The sequence below is a fragment of the Pelodiscus sinensis genome, chromosome 2 (assembly GCF_052426305.1).
Source record: "Pelodiscus sinensis isolate ZL-2025 chromosome 2, ASM5242630v1, whole genome shotgun sequence".
NCBI classification, from domain to species: Eukaryota; Metazoa; Chordata; order Testudines; family Trionychidae; genus Pelodiscus; species Pelodiscus sinensis.
Genome location: NC_143053.1, coordinates 108,432,427 through 108,457,542, shown reverse-complemented (window position 1 = coordinate 108,457,542; position 25,116 = coordinate 108,432,427). Strand labels below are relative to the sequence as shown.

Sequence of the window (25,116 nt, the reverse complement as noted above, 5' to 3'; positions counted from 1 at the left end):
TAGGTCTAATTTCCAACACCAGTTTTAGTTCATTGATTTCTAGAACCTGACTTCCTTGCTACCCATTATCTCAAGATAGTTTTTGAATTATGTCAGTAGGTCTTTTTGGTTATACTCTGTCTTTCTGACTACCTGTTGCACCTCAAACAAAAAACAGGACTGTGTAGCACTTTAAAGACTAACAAGATGGTTTGATGACACTTTATGAACTTTCACTCACTTTTCAAAGGGGTGCTCACAACTAAGATATATTTATAGTCAATTATCCAAACACTAACAGTACTTGAGTTTGAAATTATACCCTAATTACCAGCAGTGGGACCTAATTAGCTTAATCCTAGTGGAGAGAGGAGTTACTCTATAAAAACCCCATCCTCCATTTTGAATCTCATCTCTCCAAGCAAGTTTAGTTTCTGGCAGAGAAGCAGAAAGTGCAGTCCTTGTGTTCCTTCAGTTAAGGTATGAAAGTCTATAATGGACACCTAAGACCAAGCCTAAGCTTGACGTTCCTAAGGTAAAAAAGGAGTAGAAACTTTTTTTTCCTTTGAAAAACATCTTTTGGGCCTTAACAAAAAAGGGCACAAACCCAACCTTTAAAAATGATTTAGTGATCACCAGTAGTGTAGGAAATGTTGCCTGTTGTATTATCCCTAGAATTCAGCAAGCTTCTTAAGTGAAAAAGGAGTACTTTATTAGGATTTTTAACAAACAGTTGAAGTGAAATCCTGACTCTTAACATCAATGTGAGTTTTATCATTGACTTCAACGGAGGCTATAATACTTATTATTGTTGTTGTTGTTGTTATTGATTTACTTATTTGTATTGTGACAGCATTTAGGAACCCTCTGTTCCCTGTAACAGAGCTTATGATTATGTCCACTCTCACAAGCAGTTTCCTGATTACATACTTACTCTCTAAAGCAAACTGTGAAAAGTGTTTTACCTGCCAAGACCAGAGTTTGTTTTGCAAAACCACATAGATGACAGTGGTCATACTTTTGTACGTAGGTGCTCACTTCCCCTCTAGCTGTGCAGGGTGCTCGACCCCCTACTCCACCCCTTTCTCCAAGCTCCCACCCTTGTCTCCGTTCTACCACTTTTCCAAGCCCTGCCCCCACCCTACCTACAAAGTGTGTTAGGGGGTTGCTAGTATAGCTATAATGGCAAACCTTTTGTAGTGTAGAATAGACATAAAGAACAGTGATGATAATAAATTGCTGATCAAAAAAGATGATCTTTTCATGTCTGCAAGCATCTTTCTCCTTTCTGAAGCCCTCATCTCATTGACAAATAAAATAATGCATGTTTAGAAATATTCTACAATCGAATTATTTCTGTGGTAGCTGACAAGAAAGTCTTGTGCTGAGAGGCAGAGTGGATACTAACAATTGGACCAAACAGTATCACTTAAAATGGCACTTGTTCACTTTTTCCTTCTCTGCAGGAAGCTCTTTCAGGGCTCTGCTGATAACATAATATCCCTGCTGTGCTTAATGATTAATAATATATTCTTAAGTATTCTTATGAGTATAAGTGTGTTTGCTTTTGCACACTGACTGAGGTGTGGGATTCTATGGAATTTTACCAAAGAACACCCCCTTTCCCTCCTTCCCTCCCTACTTTGCATCTCTGCAGTGGGATATACCAGCTGCTTTAAAGCGTAGAGAAACAGAACAGAGTTGGTGAGAAAGCAAAGTAGAATAAAGTATTCAATTGAAATGGCAGGGAGAATTTAGGTGGCAAAAAGCAAATTACCCAAACTGGAATTTGGCCATCATCACAGAGTAACATCCATGCTCTTTTTTGAAAATGTTGTGGGATATTTTAAACGCACAAGTAGCCAGAACCTCTCTGCTTTGCCCCTTATCTGAAGGCTGACACCTCCCCAGAGCACAAAAGCATGTCTCTGGAACTGTTTATAAACTGTGAAGTGGCCTTTGCCAGGCCATCATTAGGAACAGGGGGGGAAAAAAGTTGATTTCTGTGTCATTGCCTGGTATTCCCTTTGCATTCTGCTCCAAACACTCACTTGGCAGATATGGGTTTGACCTGGAATGCTGCCAGATGTCCTGGCTTCCTTTCTCATTGTGGGGGTTTGGGGAAGAATTGTGTGACTAATAGTGCCAGGCTCTCCAACCCTTCCCCTAAACAGGTTTGTAAGCCTTCTTTCACACTTAAAATCCTTCCGGTGAAGCACGTAGCTCTCTCTCTCTTTTTTTTTCCGGAGTGTCCCCCCCGCCTTCCAATCATTCTGTCTGAAAATGGACGTTCCTGTCTCGCTTAGTGGTGTTTACAGATTCCTGGCTGGCTCTCCGAAGTCCCACGTGGCGGCACTTTGTGTTTGTTTTGACTGTTCAGGACAGATCCGCGCACTTGACAATAGTACCACGTTCCACCTTCCCATTCAGCCCATTCACACGCAAGCCAGAGTTCCTCTTTCTTTCATTCTTTCCCTCTCTTTTGATTTGATTTTATGTTTTGTCTTGTGTGTGAACACAAATTGGCAGTCTTTGCGGGCTCATTAAAACATGCCTGCTGCTGTCATTCGGAGGCTGGCAGTAGAATCAGGGAAGGAGCTTTATTTTTTGCCAGTGTTTGGGGCTAGGGAAATGAGGGTGGGAAGAGAGAAAGATGATGACCAGGTGGTCTAATTCCAACCCTGATTTTTCCTCTTCAAAGGCAGCCTCTTTTCTAGATGCTCATATTCTCCCATAGAGTTTGGGGAGATTAGCACAAATTGTGGCCTAATGATGAAATAATGCCTTTGATGTGGCTTTTCCCCTCTTGGGCAGCTTGCGCTGTAGCCCTTAGGTATGCTCCAGGCTAAAATATTGTCAGGGCAGTGGATAGGGGGTGATGATGGATAGGAGAATCATACCCTGCCCTTTATTGCATTCCTGCCTGTCATGCCAACCCACACAGAGTTCTCCTGCCAGCAGTATAAGTGAATGTGGCCTGTATAGTCCTCTTGCCGCTTTTTTAAAAACAGTGCAGTTGAAGAACAAAAAGAGGGTATGTTCTAAGAGTAAAAACCTCAATGACTGAGAGGCCCATCTAAAATCCCCTTTGATTTATGCTGATGTGAGACTTCAGGAGGATGTTTATGAGAGTCAGCCATTGTGCACGTTCTGGAAAGATGATAGTTGCAATAAGACCTTGTCTACACCTGCAAGTTCTGTTGCCCCAACCCCCTTTTTGGTGTCAAAAGCCAGAAAGTGTTCGCATTGCAATGTGACAAAAGTTGTGACAAATATAAGTTTTGTTAAAAAACAAACAAACAAACAAAAAACCTTTCCCCTTTGCAGGAGACTTTTGTGTCTTCACTTGCTGTTACTGTCGACAGTCATGCAGCATGAACTGCAGCAGGTTCTTTTCTAGAGTTTATTGAACTCCAGCGTGTTTCCCACAATGCCCAATTAGCCACTTTGTGCAGCACTTTGAACTCTGCTGCAGATGTGCCCCTTCCACTGGCAAACCCCGGGAACTTTAAAAATGAATGTCCTTATACCTGGCTCCTTGTGTAGAAGTGCTCCTGGTTCATTGTGTAGTGGTCTTTGTGGCATCTTCTCAGGGCACCAGGGATGGGTATTGCTCACAATGCTCTCTTGCTTGGAGTAATGCAGGGCTTTTGCATCTCATCAGTGTGTGGGGTGACAAATCAGTGCAGTCACAGCTGCATCTGACCTGTAGGAACTGGGACGTGTACGGTCTCATTTCTCGAGCCCTGTGTGAGAAGGAGCAAGACACCCCCCAATGGAGAGCCAAGATGAAGGAATTCCAGCAGGCATACCAGAAGAGGAAGGAGGTTCACCATTTCTAGCTAAGGGGAGCCACAGGAAGTGGCATGACCTGGGCTGCTACTTCCAGCAGCTCCCTTGGTTGGAAAAGGAGAACCAGAACCAATGGGTGCTGTGAGGCTCTGTGGCTATGGAACCTATTGGTAAACAAAATGGCCTGGGCCCATTTGCAGCTTTCCCAAAGTAGGCCCGTGGCCCACTTTGAGAAACACCGATCTAATCTGTTACCCTGGATGTAATTACACTAATGCCAAACAACCCCTTAAGTCCTTGCAGGCAACCAATGGCTTTAAGCTACGTTTCTTCAACCCTGATTTAAACTGCTTTAAGAGTGTCTCTATTAGAAGTTTACAGCAGTGTCATTACATTTATTTTGAGTCAATGTAGTGACACAGGTGCAAGTTTTCCATAGTAGATAAAGCTTCCATTCAGAGTTCCACGTTTCTCATGAAGGAGCTGGTAGATCAAGCAGGTCATTGTTTGGAGGTCTTTTTAATAAAAAAGAGTTTTCTCAGAAATGGAAAAATTGATTTTGATATTGTTCAAACTTTTTTCTGTCCCTTGCTCTTATTTCTCCCCTTTTTTCTTTTTCTGTCCACTGAGAAAGAGGGTAGGGAAGGAAGACAGAAGGTGGAAAAGAAACCCTTAAAAACTGAAAATATTTGGGGTTAGATCAAAATTTGGAAAATTTCAAAACTATTAATGAAAATGTTTGGGAAAAATATTGTTCCTAATACCTTTTGATCAACATACTTTCTGTGTCTGTCCCACCTCTGTTGAGGTTATCTGTGGCTTCATTTATACTGATGTTTTTAGAAAAATCACCTGCTACTGCTGAGGTACCAGTGCAGAACTGGATTACATAGTGGTAAAAATGGCACTGCTGATGTCTGTGTTGGAAAGGCAAGAATGGCTATTTCTTTCCAATTGTTGGTGGAGAGAAGCTCTGAAAGTAGAGCCAAGAAAGTTGTTCCTCAAAGCACTTAAGAATTTATTATGTGAATTGACTCTTGCTGGAGAGAGGCAGAAACCTGAACAGGTCCAGGTCACTTGGACAATAAGCTTTTAGAATTATATCTACTATAAATATTCTGCAGTGGTTAGTAGATAAGACCTTGGAAAGGTTTTTTTCTTGTATTTCTTTATTTGAAATCCAGTTCACCTTTCAGCCAGCCCACTGACGATTAGGTGGAAGGAAGTGAAGACGCTATACAGATAAGGCCCTGATTAAATTTAGCAGCAGCACACAGTCAGAATGAGAGGCTGCACGGATGCAGTGACACAGTTGAAGCCAGCTGGAGCAGTGAAAGTCTCACAGGGTTAACCACAAAGTCTGCCTGCAGCTGCGGCAGCTCAATACCCAGCATTCACATCCACAGCGACACCAAACTGCCTCGTGACATTTTTGATTCATGTCAGGGACAGAGTAGCATTGTTGGGGGGAAAATAACTGTTTTATAAAACAGTCTACAGACTTTCAGCCGTGTAAGTCCCTCTCCCCCAAAGCACCCTGTAGTTTGGAAAATTGCTTCTGTCTTTGCTTTGCTGCTTGATCCTCTCTGAGTATTTTTTTATTAGCTTGCTTTATTTTAAATACATAGTGAGGTTAAGGGCTCAGTGAGTGGGCTAAGTAGGGGCCAAATTCTGCTCTCAGTTACAGCCGTGAAAATCTGGAAGTGTCCTTTGACTTTGGAGTAACAGCCAGCGTGTGTGGAGAAGAGCAGGGTGGTATTGTGAAGGGAACAGTGCCTCTCTTTGCATTATGGCAAGATAGGTAGGGAAATCTCTCTTACTGATTTTTAATTCCTGCCCCTGCCAGTGGTGCCATCAGACAATCAGCTTGATTACCTCGCTCACTGCCCTGCAGTAGGCTTTGGAGGTGGGGAGGAGAGGCACTGCCAGTTTACTCTTTTCACTAGCCAGATAAAAAGCCTCTTTGTTTTTTAGATTTATGTAAAAGTTTTAAATTGTTTGTAGCCAAGTGCCCTCAGTAACCCCATACTGTGCCAAGAGTTAGAACTCCAGGGCCAGAAACCTAACAGTTTTAAAAGACAATGTGACAGTATGAAAGGGGCTTTTTCCATTCTCCTTCTACTTAAGGAAATACTGTAGAAGGGCCTCAATGCATTTCCACAGCTTTAATGCCTCATTTGCTCTCAGCATATACAGGATTTGCAGTTTCTGAAAACAAATTAAATTAACGCTGTTTCCTTTTTTTGTGCAATTTTTTTTAAAACAGTCATTCACCCTGAATCCATTTATAACAGATGCTCAGATGGAGACAGATTGGAAACATGTCTCCGTGAAAGGGACAGTAAAGTAAAATGCTGGTGCCAAATTAATTCCTGGTGTAATTTAACTGAAGTCAAGAGAATATACGCCAGGGATCCATTTGTCCCTTTATGTTCGCGCATTCAGAACTGCGGGAGGAAAAATTGCCAAATGTGCTGTAAAATATTATAAGAGCATAAAGTCCTTATCTCTCCACAAGCTTTCTATGAACGCAGAGGGAGACTGGAAGCACAGCACTCACTGGATCTGAACTCCCCAAACTCTGAGTAAGTTTGGCTTCAGTCCTAATGTGGTCAGTGAATCCAAACACTCCCGTTGGGGAAGTTTGGTTCTAACTTCTGCCGCTCAAGCTTATGTCTATATGAAGCACTTCTAAGAAGTGTATGTCCTGTTTTATTGTATTACTGCGCTATAGAGCTCACAATAATCATTGGACTAGGAGCTGTCTATTAAATGTGACCTCAGGGATGAAGACAACTCAGAAGCACTTAAAATGTAGCTTGTAGCCTTGATGCTTTCTCCCAGTGACTTCAGGGTGAGGATAAAGCTGATCAGCTGTACAGGCAGTCCCCGGGTTACGTATAAGATAGGGACTGTAGGTTTGTTCTTAAGTTGAATCTGTATGTAAGTCGGAACTGGCGTCCAGATTCAGACACTGCTGAAACTGACCGCCAGTTCTGACTTACATACAGAATCAACTTAAGAACCCCAGGGTCCCCAAGTCAGCTGCTGCTGAAACTGATCAGCAGCTGATTCCAGGAAGCCCGGGGCAGAGCAACTCTGCCTGGGGCTTCCTGTAGTCAGCGCTGGTCAGTTTCAGCAGAAGCTGACTTGGGGACGCCTGGGGCAGAGCAGCTGGGGTGCTGCTGGGTTGCTCCAGTAGCGCCGCTCCTGGGTGCTACTGGACCAACCTAGCAGCACCCCATCTGCTCTGCCCCAGGCGTCCTGATTCAGCCGCTGCTGAAACTGACCAGCAGCGGCTGAATCAGGACCTGGGGCAGAGCAGCTGGGGTGCTGCCGGGTTGGTCCAGTAGTGCCCAGAGCGGGCGCTGCAGGACCAATCGGCAGCGCCCCAGCTGCTCTGCCCCAGAGTCCAAAACAAAAGCCTGGTCTGCTGGGGGGGGGGGGGGAGCACACTAGCTGCCTCCCCCCCCTCCCCAGCAGATCAGGGACACGGGGAGCAGAGCCTCTGAGGCTTTGCTCTGGCAAAGCCTCAGAGGCGAGGGACCCCGCCGCGGCTGCGGCTTCAGTCCGGGAGCCTGTGGTCTGCTGGGGACGGTCCCCAGCAGACCACAGGCACCCAGATTGAAGCGGCAGCAGCGGCGGTTCCCCGCGCCTCTGAGGCTTTGCTCTGGCAAAGCCTCAGAAGCGCGGGAACCCGCCCGGTGCCCCTGGTCTGCTGGAGACGGTCTCCAGCAGACCAGGGGCACCGGAGCAGCTTACGAACGAGGCTTTCTCGCCCCGACTTCCGGGGCGAGAAAGCCCCGTTCGTAAGTGCGGATCCGACGTAAGTCGAATCCGCGTAAGTCGGGGACTGCCTGTACTATGCTTGCAATTGCTGGTCACTTGATCAACAAGGTACAGTATTACTGTTGCTTAAGGAAGATGCAAGCACAAACAGGACAGGGAAATCAGATACTTAATTCTGCACGGGTGAAAGCGTAGGTTCTACACTACCACTTACTTCAGCATTACTTACATTGCTCAGTGTGTGAATAAGCCACCCCTCTGAGAAATGGAAGTTACACCTTCCTAAGTGCTGGTGTGGACAGTGCTGTGTCAGCAGGAGAGTTTCTCCCGCCCATGTGGCTACTGCCTTCCACAAAGGTGATTTTATTATACCAATGAGAGAGTTCTGTCCACACAAAGCATCTTCATCAGACATGAAGCTGTGCCACTGTGGTGCTTCAAGGATAGACTCCCTAAAACTTCCCGAGACACCTTTTTAAGAAAATGCACAGTTTGAGATGCTAGCTTTCTGAGCATTGGTTGTGGGCCCAGCTGCAGTTTGCCAACTGATTGAAGAACCTCACCCTTCTCTGTGCATTCTCAGGAGTGGTATCCCTGGAGTGCAGGTCAGATGATCCTAGGCACATGTTCAGAGCAATAGGGCCCTCCAAATTGCAGGGGCTTGTGCAAGTCTATTTACATGAAGAGCAGGCCTTAGATTTAAACAGATGAGTGTGTTCTCTTTCATGTTGTGCTATTTTGACCATCAGTGAATGTAACGTGAATGTCAAGAGATTTGAATTTTTGTATTTATTTTATTTTTGGGGGGTAGGAGATACTTAGGGGATCAGGTTGCTCAGGAACTTGATTTTTAAAGAGGTCTCTGCGCCCACAAAATGGTAGGGCAGATTATCAACTGTGCATGCAGTTTACCTGTGTAGGGGCTGTTACCTGATTTGGGGATGCAGTCAAACAAATATCTGCTTGGCCATATTTACACCCTCTGCTTTTCTGAAGACCTTACTCAGATTGAAGGTTTAAATTAAAATCAGCCTTTAAAGTTGAGACTGGCATAAAATTCATATTTTGCTAAATTTGAGACTGATGCAGCATGACTTACTCTGTGGTATCTTCTGTTTTCCAAGTGAAAATTGTGCTATATTGGGAGGATTTTTGGTTTCTTTTCCATCATTTGCATTTGTATATTTTCTTCTGTGTTTCAGAATCTGCTTAGCCTGTTCATATGAACATAAAATCTTTATAGTATCTTTGCAAGATTGTAATCTGTCTATATCAAAAGCCAGAATTATTCCCTGTTGTTTGCAAAGGAATTATTTAACAAGTAATCTCTGTAAGTGTCAACATTACACAGGAGATGACATAACACTTGGGGAAAATAAGGACTAAGCCAATATTCCCACACCAGCATCAAAGCTAAATATGCTTTCCCATACAGATGCTTCTTATTTCTCATCTGTGGCTACTGTTCCCCCTAAATGGAGTTGACGCCAGATATACATACTAGTTCTTCTCTTCTTTATTGTTTTGATTGGAATGTTAATAGAGCACACCTTCTTTAAAAGGCTCTGTGTAGTAAAGTTGCACATTGGTACAAAGTGCAAGACCATATACTAGCTGTGTTCCTGGAATTTGATTACAGAAATAGAGCAAAAACACTAAAGTTGAACACCACAAATCTTTGGAGGAGATATGATGGTTCACAGCTGGCTTCTATGTATACAAGGGTTTAAATCCCAATATGCCTGAAATTTGGAAGCATTTGAAATCTGGATCCAAATGTTGTGCTCCTGGTTTGTCCTGTTTCAGAGTAAACTTCCTGTTAAATAAGCATGCACAAAATGAATCCATTTTACACGGAGAGAATCTAAGTCTTGGAAGCCGAACACCTGGGAAATGCTTCATTGTAGAGTAGAAACCATTAATGTTTCTAAACATCAATCTTCTCAAGTCTCTGAGCCCTGACACCCCCTTCCCAACCGCGAATGCTGCAAACAAACAATTCCTCCTAAGCCAAAGAATATTTCTCAGTTTGTTATGAGCCCCACAGAACCCTTCTACCCAACTGCACAAAGCTCACATCCACTCCAAATGAACTCCAAATCCCCATGAAACTTTAATAAACTTCTGTGGTGTGAATTCAAAACATTTGAAAGCCAAACCACTAAAGGTACATTCCTTGCTTAACAACACGAGTCTCCTTGTAACATCAACAGTCTTTGGCTCCCTAGACAAACCTTGGGGCAGGGAGTGCATGCCAGTGAGCATGTGAATGTGCTATACTAGCATACTCACTGCTGTTTAACCCTTTGAGGATACAGCTATATAGAGAGCTGAAGATCCCAGAATTGGTTTAACAGGCGAAAAATTGCAGTATTGAAGGTGCACAGTCCGACATATATCTCTTCCCTAAATGACTATGAAGGGTTTTAAACACACACTTCCAAAAATGTTATAAAAAGAGACTCAAGGCCTCCCAACAACGTATTGATCGTGGGAGCTGTTTATACTGTCAAAGTCAGACAGCTGGTACAGAAGTCTACATTAATCATAAGAAGCCACAGAAGCCTTGCCATTCCCAACTTCATTTTTAAGACACCTAAAGTTATGACACCTGTCAGCAGGGCTAACCGCCTCGCCAGGCCACTGGGCAAGATGCGGGGGGGGGGGGGGGGGAGGGGGGGGAGGGGGAGAAGGGGAGGGCTGCTGTGCGCTCCTGGATGAGCCAGCCCTCAGCACTACCCAGAACATGCCGCACTGCGCCTCCCTTCCCTTGCAGCCCGCACAGCTGTTTGGAACGCGCAGTGGCAGCTGGAGCCTTGGACCCCAGTGCAATTTCAACCCTTTCCCCCTACCTATTGGCAGGCCTTGTATTTGTACTGCAAGAGGGGGTTGCTGGTCTGTCCAAAAGGCAAACTCTGACCTAGCAATTCTCCCCCCCCCCCCCCATTTGTATTTCATGTGTGCACTGTGTCTACGGCACTGGGATCCCGATCAGCGCAATCATTTACTCCTGGGGGATTCTGTGGCAACATTTTAAAAAATTCTGCTCCAAAAAATTCTGTGCACAATATTTTAAAATTCTGCAATACAAACAGACTGGTTCCAACTATGTGGGTAATTTATTTAAATTGCAGTGTCATGGTGGAGCTTCTCTTTGCTTCCCCGTCAGAATTCATTTTTCTGCAGGGAAACAAAGAACATTGTGGGGGACATGAATTCTGCTCATGTGCAGTGATTTAGAATCCCCCCACGAGTAACCATTATACACATAAAAAAAATCAGAAAAATCAAGAGCTTGATGTCAAACCGCTGAAACAATTTTCAAATGTAATGATGGATAGTCCTGATCAAATATGGATCCTTGGAACTCTCCATACTCGTGTATGTTTTACAGAGCAATTTAATAGCACTTCTGCAACATACCCATTCTCAAGGTTTGCAGGTGTTTTGGGGAGTGACAAGATTAATTCATTAAATGCAGGAATGTACAATGTGCTTTTCAGAAGTAAACCATTGTCTTATATTGTGTCATTCTTTTACTTGAGCACTGGTCCACTTCTAAAACTGGCATTGGTCCTGGTAAGGAACAGCACACGATGGGGTGAGGGTAAAATGGAGCTCATCCGCCTTACGTTGGAGTCACTTAGCAACCAGATAGTGCCTCCTAGCCCCACTGTGGTGTGTCCTTGTGAGAAAACTGCAGACTTCAGATAGAAGGAGCAGAGGCAGACAAAAAAGGGACCTTAAGACCTCTGAACATTCAAATAACTTTCTGCAGTTTTGACTGGACTTTCTTTGCCCTGAGCTGATTTTCTTTCCATTGACCTTACCTCTTCTAGCCCTTTGGCCCCCAAATAATGTAATTAACATATTTCAAGTCCTGAAGGAAGGGCTCTCTGTAGATCTAAAGCTTGTCTTTTTCACCAAGAGATGTTGGTCCAATAACAGATACTACCTCACCCACCTACACTCTCTAATATCGTGGGACTAACTACAACTACACTACAAACAAATATTGATCACAAAGCAGTACTCAAGACATTTTTCATTTTTGCTACTTCATACATTTGAGCTATTTGTCCCTTTTTGCTATGGTTAGTTATTGACTTATGTTTTAAAAAAAAGGCTTGTGACAAAATAATTGCTCTATTTCTAGGCATTCATTGAATACTGGATAAATGACAAGTGTTTAGCCTTTGGGTGCTTGGGTATTTGATACCAAGTTTCAAATATGTTAAAGGACTGTTTTAGAAATCTGGCACAAAGCTGCAAATGCCACGGTCTCCTATGATGATGATGATTTCATTTTATAACCAAGAGTGTCTTTTCTCTTCAAGAAAATGAGGGAGTGGCAGAAATGGTTTGGTTTGAGCCAGACACAGCAAATGCAGGTTTTACGCCCACTTCATTCACATACCTGAACTTAATCCTGAGCCGTTATAACCCATGCTTATCCGTTTAGCTGATACTGGGGTGCTAATTGTGTGAGGTGTTCAAATGCCCACCAGGGACTAGAATTAGCTCATCAAAATCACTTTAATCAGTAACCTAATTAGGCTTTGACGCTAGGTTTTCAGAGTTGAAAGACAATTGCATTAACTCTATAAGCTCTTTGTAACAGGCACAATCTTCCTATGTGTTTATGCAGGTTGGTAAGAAGATAAGAACTGCTGTGGTGGGTCAGACCAAAGGTACATCTAGCCTAGTATCCTGTTTTTTGACAGTGGCCAATTCCAGGTGCCCCAGAGGGAATGAGCAGAACAAGTAATCCATTCCTCATCACCCATTCCCAGCTTCTGACAAAACAGAGGCTAGGGACACCACCCCTAACCATAGTAGCCATCCATAGTAGCCATTCATTCGTGGTTCAACCTGTAGCCATCCATGAGTTTGTTGGGGTTTTTTTAACCCTATTATAGTCTAGTTCTTCACAACATTCTTTGGCAAAGAGTTCCACAGATTGACTGTGCATAATTAAAAAAAATTACTCCCTTTAGTTTATTTTAAACCTGCTGCCTATTAATTGCATTTGGTGACTCCCAGTTCGTGTGTTATGAGAGGGAGTACATAATACAGCTTTCTTTACTTTCTCCACACCAATTTTGATTTTGTAGTCCTCTAATATATCCCCCTTAGTCATCTCTTTTCCAAGCTGGAAAAAGAGCCAAGCATAGTTGAGGCATTACCACAATATAAATATGCCAATTGCTCCCTCAAGTTTCCCTTCCTTTTCTGTTATAAATTCTCCCAATATTCTTTCTGGAAATACCTATAAAATATCATCAGAAAGAGTTTCCAAGAATCTTAGTAGGTCTCTCATTCTATACCATTCCTAAGACCTCAACAACTATTGCCTTGAAAATTGATATCCTCCTTCTATATTTTCTAATTCCTACCACATATCACAAGGCTTTCCTGTAAAATCCCATCAGCCTTGACAAAGTTATCTTGTAGACTTATGTAGTGATTTTGATGGCTGCACAGAGCTGTTTGTCTTTTTCTCAAATAAAATAATAATGCTGCGATGGCACCCACTTTAGCGCCAAACTTCTAAAACTCTCTTAATATACCAATCAGCATGTCAGTGGAATATTTCTTCTGGATAAAGACAAGCCTGGTGAAACGGATTAGACATTCACATGGCATTGCATAATTCAGAGAGCAGGCATGGTGCATATGATTTGCATTAATAGCCTTCATAGCTGTAGTCTCTCTCATTAGACTGTATGTGGAAGCTTCCAGAATGTCAATCAATTACAATAATTTCCTTTTCCATATTTATTCCATCACTAGCATTGACAATTACCATTAAGTGACATTAATACGATACAGTACCATCTTGCATTTTCCCAGTGCTCTTCATACAGGGTGCTTAATCTTTATAAAGCTAAGAGACGTCATTAAAAGGGAAAAAAAGGTGTATTGACTTGCATGCTGTGTGCGTTGTGGTGCAGCTCCTTGGAGAGGGAAGGAAGTACACTGTTTCTAGCAAGCCTTCTGGACTGCCTCTGGAGAGAGATGTTCAACTCTTTTGTTTGACGCAAAGTACAGGTTGAACCTCTTTAGTGTGGTGAACTCTGGCCTGGCAACATCTGTGGTCTGGCTTTATTTTAGTTAGCCAGATGTCCACTTATCATGGGTGTGGCCAAGTTTCCCGTTGTCCCATAAAGTTTGCTTACAGCCACCAGTCCTGGCTCTCAGTATTCTGTGCTGTTGTTTAACTCTAATTTACTTGTAATGTCTTCTAAGAGCTAAATAAGTAGTGGAATTGTTAACCTCCCATAGTCTGGAAAATACTCTGGTTTGGCACTGGTCAGGTCCCAAGAGTGCCAGACTATAGTGGTTCAACCTGTATAATGTTGTACCAAGTACTGGGGCAGGTTTGTTAGTCATTTCTATTAACTACACTCTGCTCAGATAGTGTCTCCTCATGCTTCTGAAAACTGCTAGCTCAAAAAAAATGTTTAGCAGTTTGAAAGAGACATTAGCAGTGTCATGATTACAAAAATATTACAGCATTCTTTTTGCCCAAATGTTCCAATTGTACGTTAGGCCAAGTTTTTCAAAGTTGGGAGCCTAAATTTAGGTTTGCAGTTGTGTGTTTAGTCACTTAAATATAGACAATAAACTAACTTGGCCTCAATATCTATCTTTACGAGGTTGGTGTTTATGATATGAGGCATGAAATAGTTGCTGTGAGATTGGAGCTGGAGGAGCAAAGATGATACCAGCCCTTAAGAATCTAAAATTATACAATATACTTATAAAAGAAAGGTTTAGTAACTTGGCTTTTACTCCAACTGGAAAAAGAGACTTAAAGCTGACCTAACAGGAAGCAGGCCCTATCAGCAGAGCGGCCAGGATGGCCATTTGGTCCAGGCCTCAGGAGACAAAGGGGCCTCACATTTTGACACGTTGCGCTTATAACAGAGATAACAAACAAAGCTACATAGACCTGCAAAAAATTGATTTAAATCATTGTGGGATCTCGGGCTTTCGCCAGGCTTTTGTTCACATCCGAGTTTTCATCTGCATGACTGGAGTAGCTTTTGTGATTAGTGATTCTACGTTATGAGATGCTGTTTACAGTTTTTGCATAGTTTAGAAGTTTTGAAAGTTGTAATTAATTCTGTTAAGGCAGAATAATTTTGCTGGTCTGATATTCAGTTTAACCTTTAAATTAGATGTTTATCTCTGCATAGGAGATTTTTGTATTCCTGTTTTTTCTTATGTGTCTTTGTTTACAATATCCATATCAGACTCAGCTGTAAGCTACCCTCTTGGTCTAGTTTTAGATTCACTTTCAAAGGCTTTTTTTGTGATAATAAATTTTTATTCTAGTTGTTTAATAGACTTTATATCTAATCTGGCAATCACCCCATGTTCATATTCATAATAACGTTACAGTTGTTACAGGAATTTAATAATGGGAACATGTTAATAGATGAAATGTCAAGACTTTGAAATAAGGCTATAAGACCCATAAGAGCATAGTAAATTACATCCCCAAACCATTGTTATATAATATTCATTGCAAAGTATATACAATTCAATTTTTGTATAGCCAATAGCCTTTAGAGAATTAATTTATTATATGTTACCGTGTTTTGAAAGAACCCCTTTATAAAAATGAAGTGAAGATCTGAAAGTGGTGCAAGTAAGAGATAGCAAAAGCAACAGAGTGAAGCAACAGTTAAGAGTTTAAAGCAAATAACATAATTTCTCATATAAAAGACACCTCAGCCATTAGATGGTGACTATACTGACAGTGGCACTTCTAGTTCTGATGATGAAAACTTTGTACCCACAAATGACATTTCATTGCCACTGCCTCAAAATGAGGAGGTCATTAATCAAGCCACAGAAATGCCAGCAGTAGCAATAGATGAAGAATCTACATTTGAGTTAGAGACTGTGCAGGCAGAAACCGAGGACCTCGGGGATGCTGCACAGCAAGAGCAAGAACTTATGACTAGCACAGGACACAGTGCAACAACAGTGGTGTCAGAACCTGATATTGGACTTCTTGATAAGAACAGTGTTGCTCAAATGTAGTCATTCCTCAAAGTTAGTGGTTTTCAGATTCCAAGTAACATACCAAAAGAGGCTGACAATCATGCTTTTCCCACTTGTCTGCTGACAAAAACTGTTCAAAATGGAGAAATCTTCACAAGAGACTGGCTCTGCTGGAGCATGGGAAAGCAGGCTCTGTACTGTGTACCCTGTTTCATTTTTAACAGAAATACTTCAAATGCATCAGCACTATCTGATCCATCCATTTGGAGCATCAGTAGAGGTTGGAGGAAGTTGAAAGACCGAATACCTGCATCTTAAAATGGAGAAGTTAGCAATAAATGGGGGACTAAGACAAACAGACATACATAACAAAAAGGGGTATGAAATGGTCCAACTGAAAAGCAACTCAAAATTCACAAAAAGGGTGAAGAATTTTTCCCACTGAGGCAAAAGATTTGTTTACATCCCACTTAAACAGAAGCAAACAGTGGGACACTAGAATTTTTGAGAACTTTTTTAGATTGTCCTGTCAACTGTTGCCTCCTAGAGAGCCAACAACATGTTTGGTTGTTGGCATAGGTGCTGGCAGTGCTGTGGCACCTCCTCTGTTGTAGTGGTTTGCATTATATGCAGGGTCTACAGTTTGGTTCAATGTCTGTCAATCAGCACCACCACTACAAATGTTGTTCCAGCACCCCTGGCCTTTTGCATTTCCCTTAAGTTTCTTAGAAGGGGTGTAAAAATATCTAAGAAGATGGAGATGGCTAACAGGGAAAAGAGATTAGTTCTCTTGTTGCAAGGTGGCACCATCTGATCTGAACAAAGGTCTTTGCTGTGCCACTAAAATTCGGGCAGTGTAGCCATTGTTCGTCTGCTCTTTTACGGATGAAATACTGCACCCAGGAGAGGCGCTCGCGTTGTTGGCAGGAGAGCACTTCTGCTGACAATGCTTTGTTCACCGCAGCACTTGCTGTGGCGAAATTTTTGTCTCTTTTGGGGGCAGCTAATACCTCTGATCAACATAAGTTTTCGAATTCAATTGCTAGTGTAGACAACCTCTGTATAGATGGGCTTTCATGGTGCTCCATATTTGAAATCTGTCCCCATCCCTCCGTGCAGTAGCAGGAGTTTTGAGGAACAGAGCAGGTTGTCTTATGATCCCTTTTATCCTCCCAGCTTTCCTTGCCACTCACTATGGACAGAAATATTTACAAGATCAAGCTTAAACTAAGGGACTGATCTGGTTCTGAGAAATAGCATTTGCAGATTTTTGCTTAAAAGTGGTTTGTTCTGCAGAGCCATGGAGTTTGCTATAACTTGCATTCATGCTTCCTTGTATCCTGCTTGAGAGCGCTGTACCTATAGCAAGTCCCTTAATCATGCTTACTGCTCTGCTGATTGTTCTGCTACCTTCCAATCCTGACATGCTTTTTTCTGCGCCTCTGGTCTGTTGAAATGACATGATGAGATTCCTTCACCACCTCATCATTATTATAAACACTTCATCAGCAGGCTTTTATGGTCCTCTTCTGCCTTGTTTGACTTCTGGTGCTTGTTGCTTCTCCATCTCTCTTCCTGAGTCAGACACTTTCCCATTTATCCTCTCCATCATCTTTGATATGTGTCACGACCGAGCAGTATCAGTTGCTGCGATGTCCGTGTTCAAGACCTTCCTAAAGCTACTGCTGCCAAATTTACTGGATGTCTTCTCTTTCGCAGAGATCCGCTCTTATCCTTGTCATTCATGGGTAACAGTTCAACGATCTTTCCCCTTCTCTGTCCACTGAGCTCATTTAAAATCCAAACAGTTTCTGTCTGTCAGCTGTGTTATGTGGAACTCTTCTGTTTACTCAGCTTCCATCCTCAGAATCTTCCCTGTCACCTCTCAACTTTGGAGTTGTGAATGTGTTTCCTTAAGCAACTGCTCCCCCCCCCCCTTTTTTTTTTGCATCACACTTGTTCTGTTCTCATTCACAGTTTCTAGTCTCCAGTTTGCCCATCTCCACTGAGGGGAAAGTTTCCCAATTTATACATGGTTTTAACTGTATGGTTTTATGTTTATTCACGTTTTAAGTGGTTAAACCTTTCTCAGGGCCATCATGACCTTGATGTTTGGTACTGGTCCTCAAGTCATAACTCCAAGTTCTACTTCATTGCTATATGATCCCTCTGTTGATGGTATGGATGCCCTAACTTTTTCTTTGTTTTGCCCTGTTGTGTGAATGTGAGGTTTGATCACAAATGTAAATAAGTTTGGTTTTAGTAGAATGATCTGATATCTGCATTGGAATTTCCCCTAAACTTAAATGGTTTGTTTCAAGGTTTCAGAGTTTCCCTTTATAAACATAGGGACTAGGCACAAATTTTGGATTCAGCTGCAGACTTTTGTATCGTTTTTAGTGGTGTTTACATAGTAAGTTTTCGTTCCAACCCAACTATTTTTTATTCTAGACCATAATTTTTAACTGAAGTACTATTTAAATAATAATTAGTCCTCTAAATAAAAGCAGCCTGATTTTCAGAGGTTCCTAGTGGTTTGGGCACTTTCTTTTGAATCTCACAAGTGTTCTTTACAACTAATTCATGGGAACTTGGTGTATTTTGCCAGCTATGTAATAATGTACCTTTTAAAATATAAAGTGCACATACCCTTAACTGGTAGGAACTTTGTGTTACGCATGGAACAAATCACAGATTTCTGAATTGATATATTGGAGACAATAAATGTTTAAATGAATTTCAATATTTACATCAGAAATGCATGGCACGTGCACTTGTCTAGTCAGGAAATAGAAATAAAAAGCTAGGAGAATATCTGACCCGTTACAACTTGATGACAAAGTTGAAATGCAGGTTGTGCATCTTTAATTCAGAGTAAAAAGTTTTGAAAGGATCTTAAATAACAATCAAAGGTAGGAAATAGTGATCTACATGGGGTTATTCCATGATTTGAAAGAGGATTAATTCATTGAATAAACTGTGTTCTGTGAACGATTCACTCGGTTTTAATAATAGTGTAATGGTTGTAATGTCTTTTTGTCCCAAAGCACAGTATAAACTATATATACAAACAAATCTCTCATCCCTCACTGATTTGAAATTTGATGTATGGATTTAATGCAGGCGTGGGGAACATTTTTTGTGTTGGAGCCACTGACCCACAGAAAAATCAGTTGGGGGCCACACACAAGTGAGAAGCAAAAGAAACCAACCAACCAACCAAAAACAAACATTTAAACCTCACACTGATGGGGCGGTGCGTCGGGGACCCCCCAATCCTGCCCCCCATAGCAGCAAGATGAGACTCCACCTGCCAGTAGTATAGAGAGGGTTTATTGCTTCTCCAAGATACAGCACAGCATAGACATGATGTGGTTACAGGAGTCAGGGCCAGGATGCCTCAGACCCCTTGGGTTAGAGCAGTGGTCTCCAGCCTTTTTATACCCAAGATCACTTTTTAAATGACAGACCAAGCCAAGGTCTACTGCTCCGCCCCTTCCTTGAAGCCCCGCCCTCTCTATTCTCCTCCTCTCCATCACTTGCTATCCCCAATCCTTATACTGCTACTTTAAAAAAAAATTCCCACCATTCCTCGCAGCTACTCACCTATACTGTTGCTCGGTGAGTAGCTGCTCCTCAAATGAGGAAATCTAATGTAAATGTACTGCGCAGGCACGCAGTTCAGAGAGGGCTCAAGAGCTACTCTTAGAGCCTCTGAGATCTACCGGTAGATCGCGATCTACTGGTTGGTGACCACGGGGTTAGAGGGTCCATCGCCTCCTCAGCACTCAGCTTAGTCTGTTCCCTTCATGTTTCCCAACCAGATACTGCCTCGCTCGCAGACCCGGCCACCCAGCCAGGTGTTCATCTCCGCTTCCCTTCCTTTGTCTCTCCCCCTGAGAAGAGTTTTGATAACTGCTCATGCTGGCACTAGGTGTCTGGGCCAATACATGTGTGGGTGAGTCAGTGGGAATCCCGGGTTACAGAGCAGACAGCACCCCCACTATGTCACATCTCTCCCCTCTCCGAAAGCAAACTGAGCGGGGTCACTCCGCTTGTGACCTGGGGAAGTTCGGGCCCCCTGCCGGGTAAAGCCACAGCAGTGACATTGGCGCTCCCCATGGCTTGGGCCTGCCACGGCGGTGCCCTGCAGGAGCTGGCTCCCCCTTGTTTGGCTGCTGCATAGCTTTGAGGGGACCAGTGTAGGCCCACTCTCTGCGGTCGTACCAGCCCTTCCACTTCCCTTGGGCTCTGCCCATGGTCTCTCTGGCCAGGACCATGAACTCAGCGAGCCTTACCTGGAAAGCCAGGATGTCCTCATGGCTCCCAATTGAGAAGGAGAAAGACAGTCCACACATTCCCCTCACACACCAGAGCCTGTGGGGGGGAGGAGGGGATCTATGCTAGTAGATTTTGTGTGCTCCAGCCTGGTGGAGGACTGGAGCACCAGTGCAGGCTCCCCAATGCTGTGGGAAGAGACCTGAGCCTTGGGGGCTGCATCCAGGCAAGCCAAGGTCTGTGTCTGGCTCATGGGCCTTAGGTTCTCCATCCCTAGTTTAATGGAATATGTCATCTCTACCTGCAATTTGATATCAGACATTCTAGGAGCTAAGCACACTTCTTGCAGGTAGAAGGAGAATACTCTCTTCACAGGAAACTGGTGGGAATTTAAGGAACACGCGAACTGATAATGAAACTTACTATATTGGTTATAACCAGGGCTCGCCGAAACGTGGCAAGCCCCGCTTGCCAGCTGCGTTTTCCGGTGATCTGCGCATCTGCAGATCGTTCTGCGCATGCCCCGGGCGAGTAGATTGCATTATTTGTCGAGCCCTGGTTATAACTACTGGAGGAATTTAGATTAGCAAAATGTAACTGGCTTTGTTGCAGAATGGTCAAGACACCAAGATCAACATCTGTACCAAATCACTGCAAACTCCCCTGTACTGTTGTGTATTTCCCTCGGGTACAGGTCCTCTCACCTAAAGAGCGATTATCTCTGGGAGTCAGTGTTCCTAGTGGTTAGAGCTCAGGCCTGGAACTTGAGAGATCCAGATTCTATTCCCAGCTCATCTGTTGTGTGAACTTGGGCAAGTCACATTGTACCATGTCTCAGTTTCCCCAAAGGTAAAGTGGCATTAATGATACTAATGTCTTTTAGGATGGAGCAGCATTACATATGAGCTGCATATGGTTATTAATCTACTTTTGCTAGGCTTGTAAGATCTGATAAGATCTCAGCGTGAGAGGATAGGTGGGGTGGTATTTATTCACAGAAGAGGCGTAAAAATTTTAAAAAATGAAGTTTACTACAGCATTGCTTTTGGAGAACACAATATATCTAAAGATGTTTACATTTCATTGCGGGGAGTGTTCTGTGTAAAGTTATGTAGGTTGATAACAAAGGATGTGGTGTTTACAGTGATTGGCTAAGTACTTTCCCTTCCTCTTAGTGAAATCATGTAATGAGATATATAGAGGGCTTGGCAATTTGGTCATAACTTAAGTGCCGTTCCTATTTGTTGTGAGCAGTGGAACAACATGTAGTATTTGTGTGTGATTAATGAGAAGTTGTCATTTCAAATGAAGTCAGTGCAGTTCCTTTGTAAATCTGCAGTCAGTATGCTTCAAACTTACAGCCAAACCACTGCTGCATATTAGTGGATTGCTCCTCAGATTAAGTCTGTTTATTTATTTTGTCATTTTATTCATTCTAATGCCCATTTGATAAGCTGGACTGTGAGAATTCATATTACACGTTGCCTTTTTGGTTAGTTTCTAGCGCACGGCACTTCAGAAGGTTAGGGATACATGAAGCTATTTCAGACAGGTCAAACCACAGCTATTAGTCACAGAGCATTATTCACCCAAAAGTGTCTGTTTCTCTCTTTCTCTCCTTCCCCTACCTCTGTCTTTGTACTTGAGAAAACTATCTGTGACTGGAAAAGAGTAGCCAAAGGAAACATTTTTCTGCATATTGAGACTTTTACTGAAATGAGTTGGCATTTTAAATAACCCAAACCAACCTAAATTTCCATAGGGTTTAGTGTATTGGCACATTATCTGAGGTGGAGTGACCTTGTCTCCCTTGTGGTAGTTATTCAGCAGGACATAATGCATGAAGAGACTCAGTAGTGTTGTCTGTCTGATTTTTTTCATGCTTGGGGGTTGTGCCGCTCCCCCAGTCCCTAATGAGAGACCATCTAAGTTCCTTGGCCACTTCATCTGCTGTAATTTTTCCTGTTACATGCTGCTGTTTTTTTTAAAAGCCGAAATGTTTTTCATATCAGTTATTTGGCTCTTTCTCAAAAAAAAAAAAAAAAAATTTAATAGCAAATTTTCTCAAGTGAAAAACTGCTTTGTGTAAATGTGTTTAAAAAAAAATTCCAAGATTCATTCCAGCATGGGAATGTTGTCATTTTTAATGTGAAAAATATGCTTTTGCTAGTAGAAAATAAGAGGCAAATATTGTTCTTCAGTATTTATATGGGGGTAGCTCCAAGAGGCATCAATCAGAATGGGTCCCATTGTAGGTGGTACTGTACAAATGTACATTGCATAACAATCTCTTTTTGAAGGAATTTACAATTCAAACAAACAAAACATAACAAGTGGATGAGATCAACAAGTAGGCAGGGGTGAAAGATACTTTTGATGCTTTCGAACACTAGTTGTGCAGAGTTCTCAGCCAATTAGATGCAGTTATCACTTGGTAGGCCAACTGGCAGGAGCTTGTCTATAGAGGGGGTTATTCCGGAATAGCCATTCCTGATTAACTGCCAAAGAGTGCCTTATTCTGAATGATCTTAATCCTTTCAGCCTTCTAATAAGGGAGGGTTTGTCCAGAATAAGGCAGGGTGTGAATTTAAAGCAGATTAACTATTCCAGATGAATTCCCTGTGTCTTATTCTGAATTGTTTTAATTCGATTCCAAAATCAAGAATAAGAGTCCAGTTGAAAAGCCGCTCATAGATTAAGCTACAGCAGCAGTTCCCAACCACCGGTCCGTGTACCAGTGCTGGGCTGCGAACCGCAGGCTGCAGTGGCTCTGGGGGGCCAGGGCAGGGATATACTGCCCAGTGTCTCCCTGCTCACCGCAGATGTTGGGAGAGGCGTGTCCTGCCCTGCCACTCAGCCAATGAGCACTGAGCAGGGGCAGGGTCTTTTCCCGGACACAGAAGGCTGCAGGACGTGAGGGGCTCCCGGGTGCTGCTCCTAGAATGGTAGAAGGCAGAAGAGCCCTGATCCTGGTGGGTGAGCCCAGCCCAGTCCATGCCATGGGCTGGCCAGGGAGCGAGATCAGCGCCGAGCACTGGCTGAGCTGGGCAGTTGTGAAATGCTCGGCATACGCTGCTGGCCAGGGCTGCTGCTGCGTGTGCAGTGAGGTTCTGCCTTCTTTGAAAATAAAACTAAATAGTCTCCTGTAAGTCTAATTGAATTTGAAAGTCTTCACTTCCTGTCTGGAAAAGTGTTGTATGTGCTTTGTTTCAGACTGCTGCTTTCCACCCCAGAGGGGGGGGCCGCATGTCAGTGATAAAATGACCTGTGTGTATTTAGTCCTGATCTGGCAATCAGATATACTCCAGTCTGGGTGACTGTTGTGCTCATGTGGAGCCTCATCAAGTATAGTTGGAGGATTTGGGCCATTGTCAGCAAACAGCTCATAGTCGGAGCACTTTGGGAGTGGGGGGGGGGGGTACGTCTAATAATGCATCATAATGTTTCTTCATCTAAACTGATGAACTGGAGGAATCTCATTAAAAGTTTGTGCAACCCAAACTTAGCTATAATCATGTTAATTACACATCATTTACACCTTAACCAGGCAGCTCGCTTCTCAATGGAAAGGGAATGGGAAACTTTCCCCCTTGCAATAATACATACAGGCCAAAAAACACGTGTTGGGAGCATGTGTTCCCCACCCCACGACCTCCACCATGGCAGAATAATTCAATAACTCTTTTTGTCCCAGCTGGAAAAGGGGGTCACATATTAGCAGGACCTCACAGAAAACCAGATGCTGCATCTCAGCTGATTTTTCCCTGGGCAAATAAATTACAGTAGTAGTAATAAAGCAAAAGTGTGAGTGTTTTGAATAGGTTTTTCAGGCTTTAAGAGGGGGAGAGTCCATTATGAGATCCAGGTGCTCCTCCATGCCCCAAAAATATGTTGCTCCTGGTGAACTTTATTTTTCCTTCTCACTTGACTAACTCCAGCTCTCACCCACTGCTGTCCTTTTTCATGCTTCAGGTTAAGCATTGATTGTGTTCTCAGCAGTAGGCCTCCCCTTCCTCTGATGAAAGGACGAATCAGAAGGTACCTATTACGTGTCTGCAAGGAAAGAAACAAAGGCCCATGACGCTGCTACGCCTCCACTCACTTGGATTTTAATGGTAGGTTTTACTTTCCTCGTGAAAGCAGAATGAAAAGGAAAACCAAAACGGAAATGACTGGGGTGTGAGCAGTGGTGGCAATGGGGAAATGACAGCTGCTGTATTCATGGTTAATCAGGTGTGTCTGTCTTTGTGTAGCATCTGTCTGCTACTGTTATGGTGCCACATGTGAAAAGGGGTGGGATGGGAAGAGGCATTTATGTTCAAAGCCCTCCGGACTGACCTCTTGTCTCTGTCTCCTCAGGATAGGAGAGCTTGTCTGTTTAACTTGCCCCATTATAGGAAATTGTAATTGTATTCTGTCAGCCCACCCTAACCATCTTTAACTGACACTGTTCACATTGCCATAAATCTGACCAATGAATGCTGTGACTAAAATGCCACTAATTTTTTTCATTGGATTGTTGCCTGAGTAAAGACAAATTAAGGAAAAGAAAAACAAATGAAGGACAAATGGGTGACGGGCTGGATCACGGAGGATTCCCTGTTATGTTCCCTGCCTCTGGGGCATCTAGCATTAGCCGCTGTTGGCAGACAGGATACTGGGCTAGATGGACTGACCCAGTATGACCATTCGTGTGCCCTCAGGATGTGGCTTATAAACTTTGAAGAACCCAATTTCAGCTTTGAAGTCACTTTAGATTATTGAGGTTACTCCCAAAGAGAATCAATGGGACCCCATATGCAGGCCTGCTGACACGGGGAGGCAAAGCGGTCAACTGTCAGGAGCCCAGCACTATAAGAGGACTCAGGGATTTTTGGCCACTGCGGTAGCAGCAGTGGCTGGAGCCCAGAGCCCTTTAAATTGCCACCGGAGTGCCACCTGGTGCGGTCTGGGTGACTCTGAGGGCTCCCGGGGGAGGCAGGCATGGCATGGTTAGCTCCGGGCAGCACTGAAGGTTGGCTGCCTCCAGCCCCGCCCCTTCTGCCTGAGGCAGAGCTGGCTACCCCACACCTTGCCGAGGGACCTGGAAGGTCTGTTGGCCCCCTGTCTGTATGCAAATATACCTAATTTTTTTGAGAATGTATTTTGAGAGTTGCCTCATCCTGTTATGCATGCTATCCCTTGTTCAGATCCCCCGGGAAAATTCCTGTGGAAAGAAGGCTTTATGAATAGAAAACACTCTCCTTTTTCATTGTCCTTTGT

The 25,116-nt window shown here is 43.2% G+C and overlaps 1 long non-coding RNA gene across 8 annotated transcripts in view; it reads left to right on the top strand.

Annotated features, from left to right (window-relative positions):
- LOC112545567 (uncharacterized) overlaps positions 1 to 25,116 on the top strand; it is a 246,728-nt gene that overhangs the window by 165,602 nt on the left and 56,010 nt on the right. For 7 of the 8 annotated variants that reach the window (XR_016348848.1, XR_016348845.1, XR_012901639.2 and 4 more), the window contains one exon: positions 23,827 to 23,969. The exons of the other annotated variant lie outside the window; for it this stretch is intronic. This is a non-coding gene — a long non-coding RNA (uncharacterized LOC112545567). The remainder of the gene's footprint in view (positions 1 to 23,826; positions 23,970 to 25,116) is intronic. 8 annotated transcript variants of the gene reach the window in all.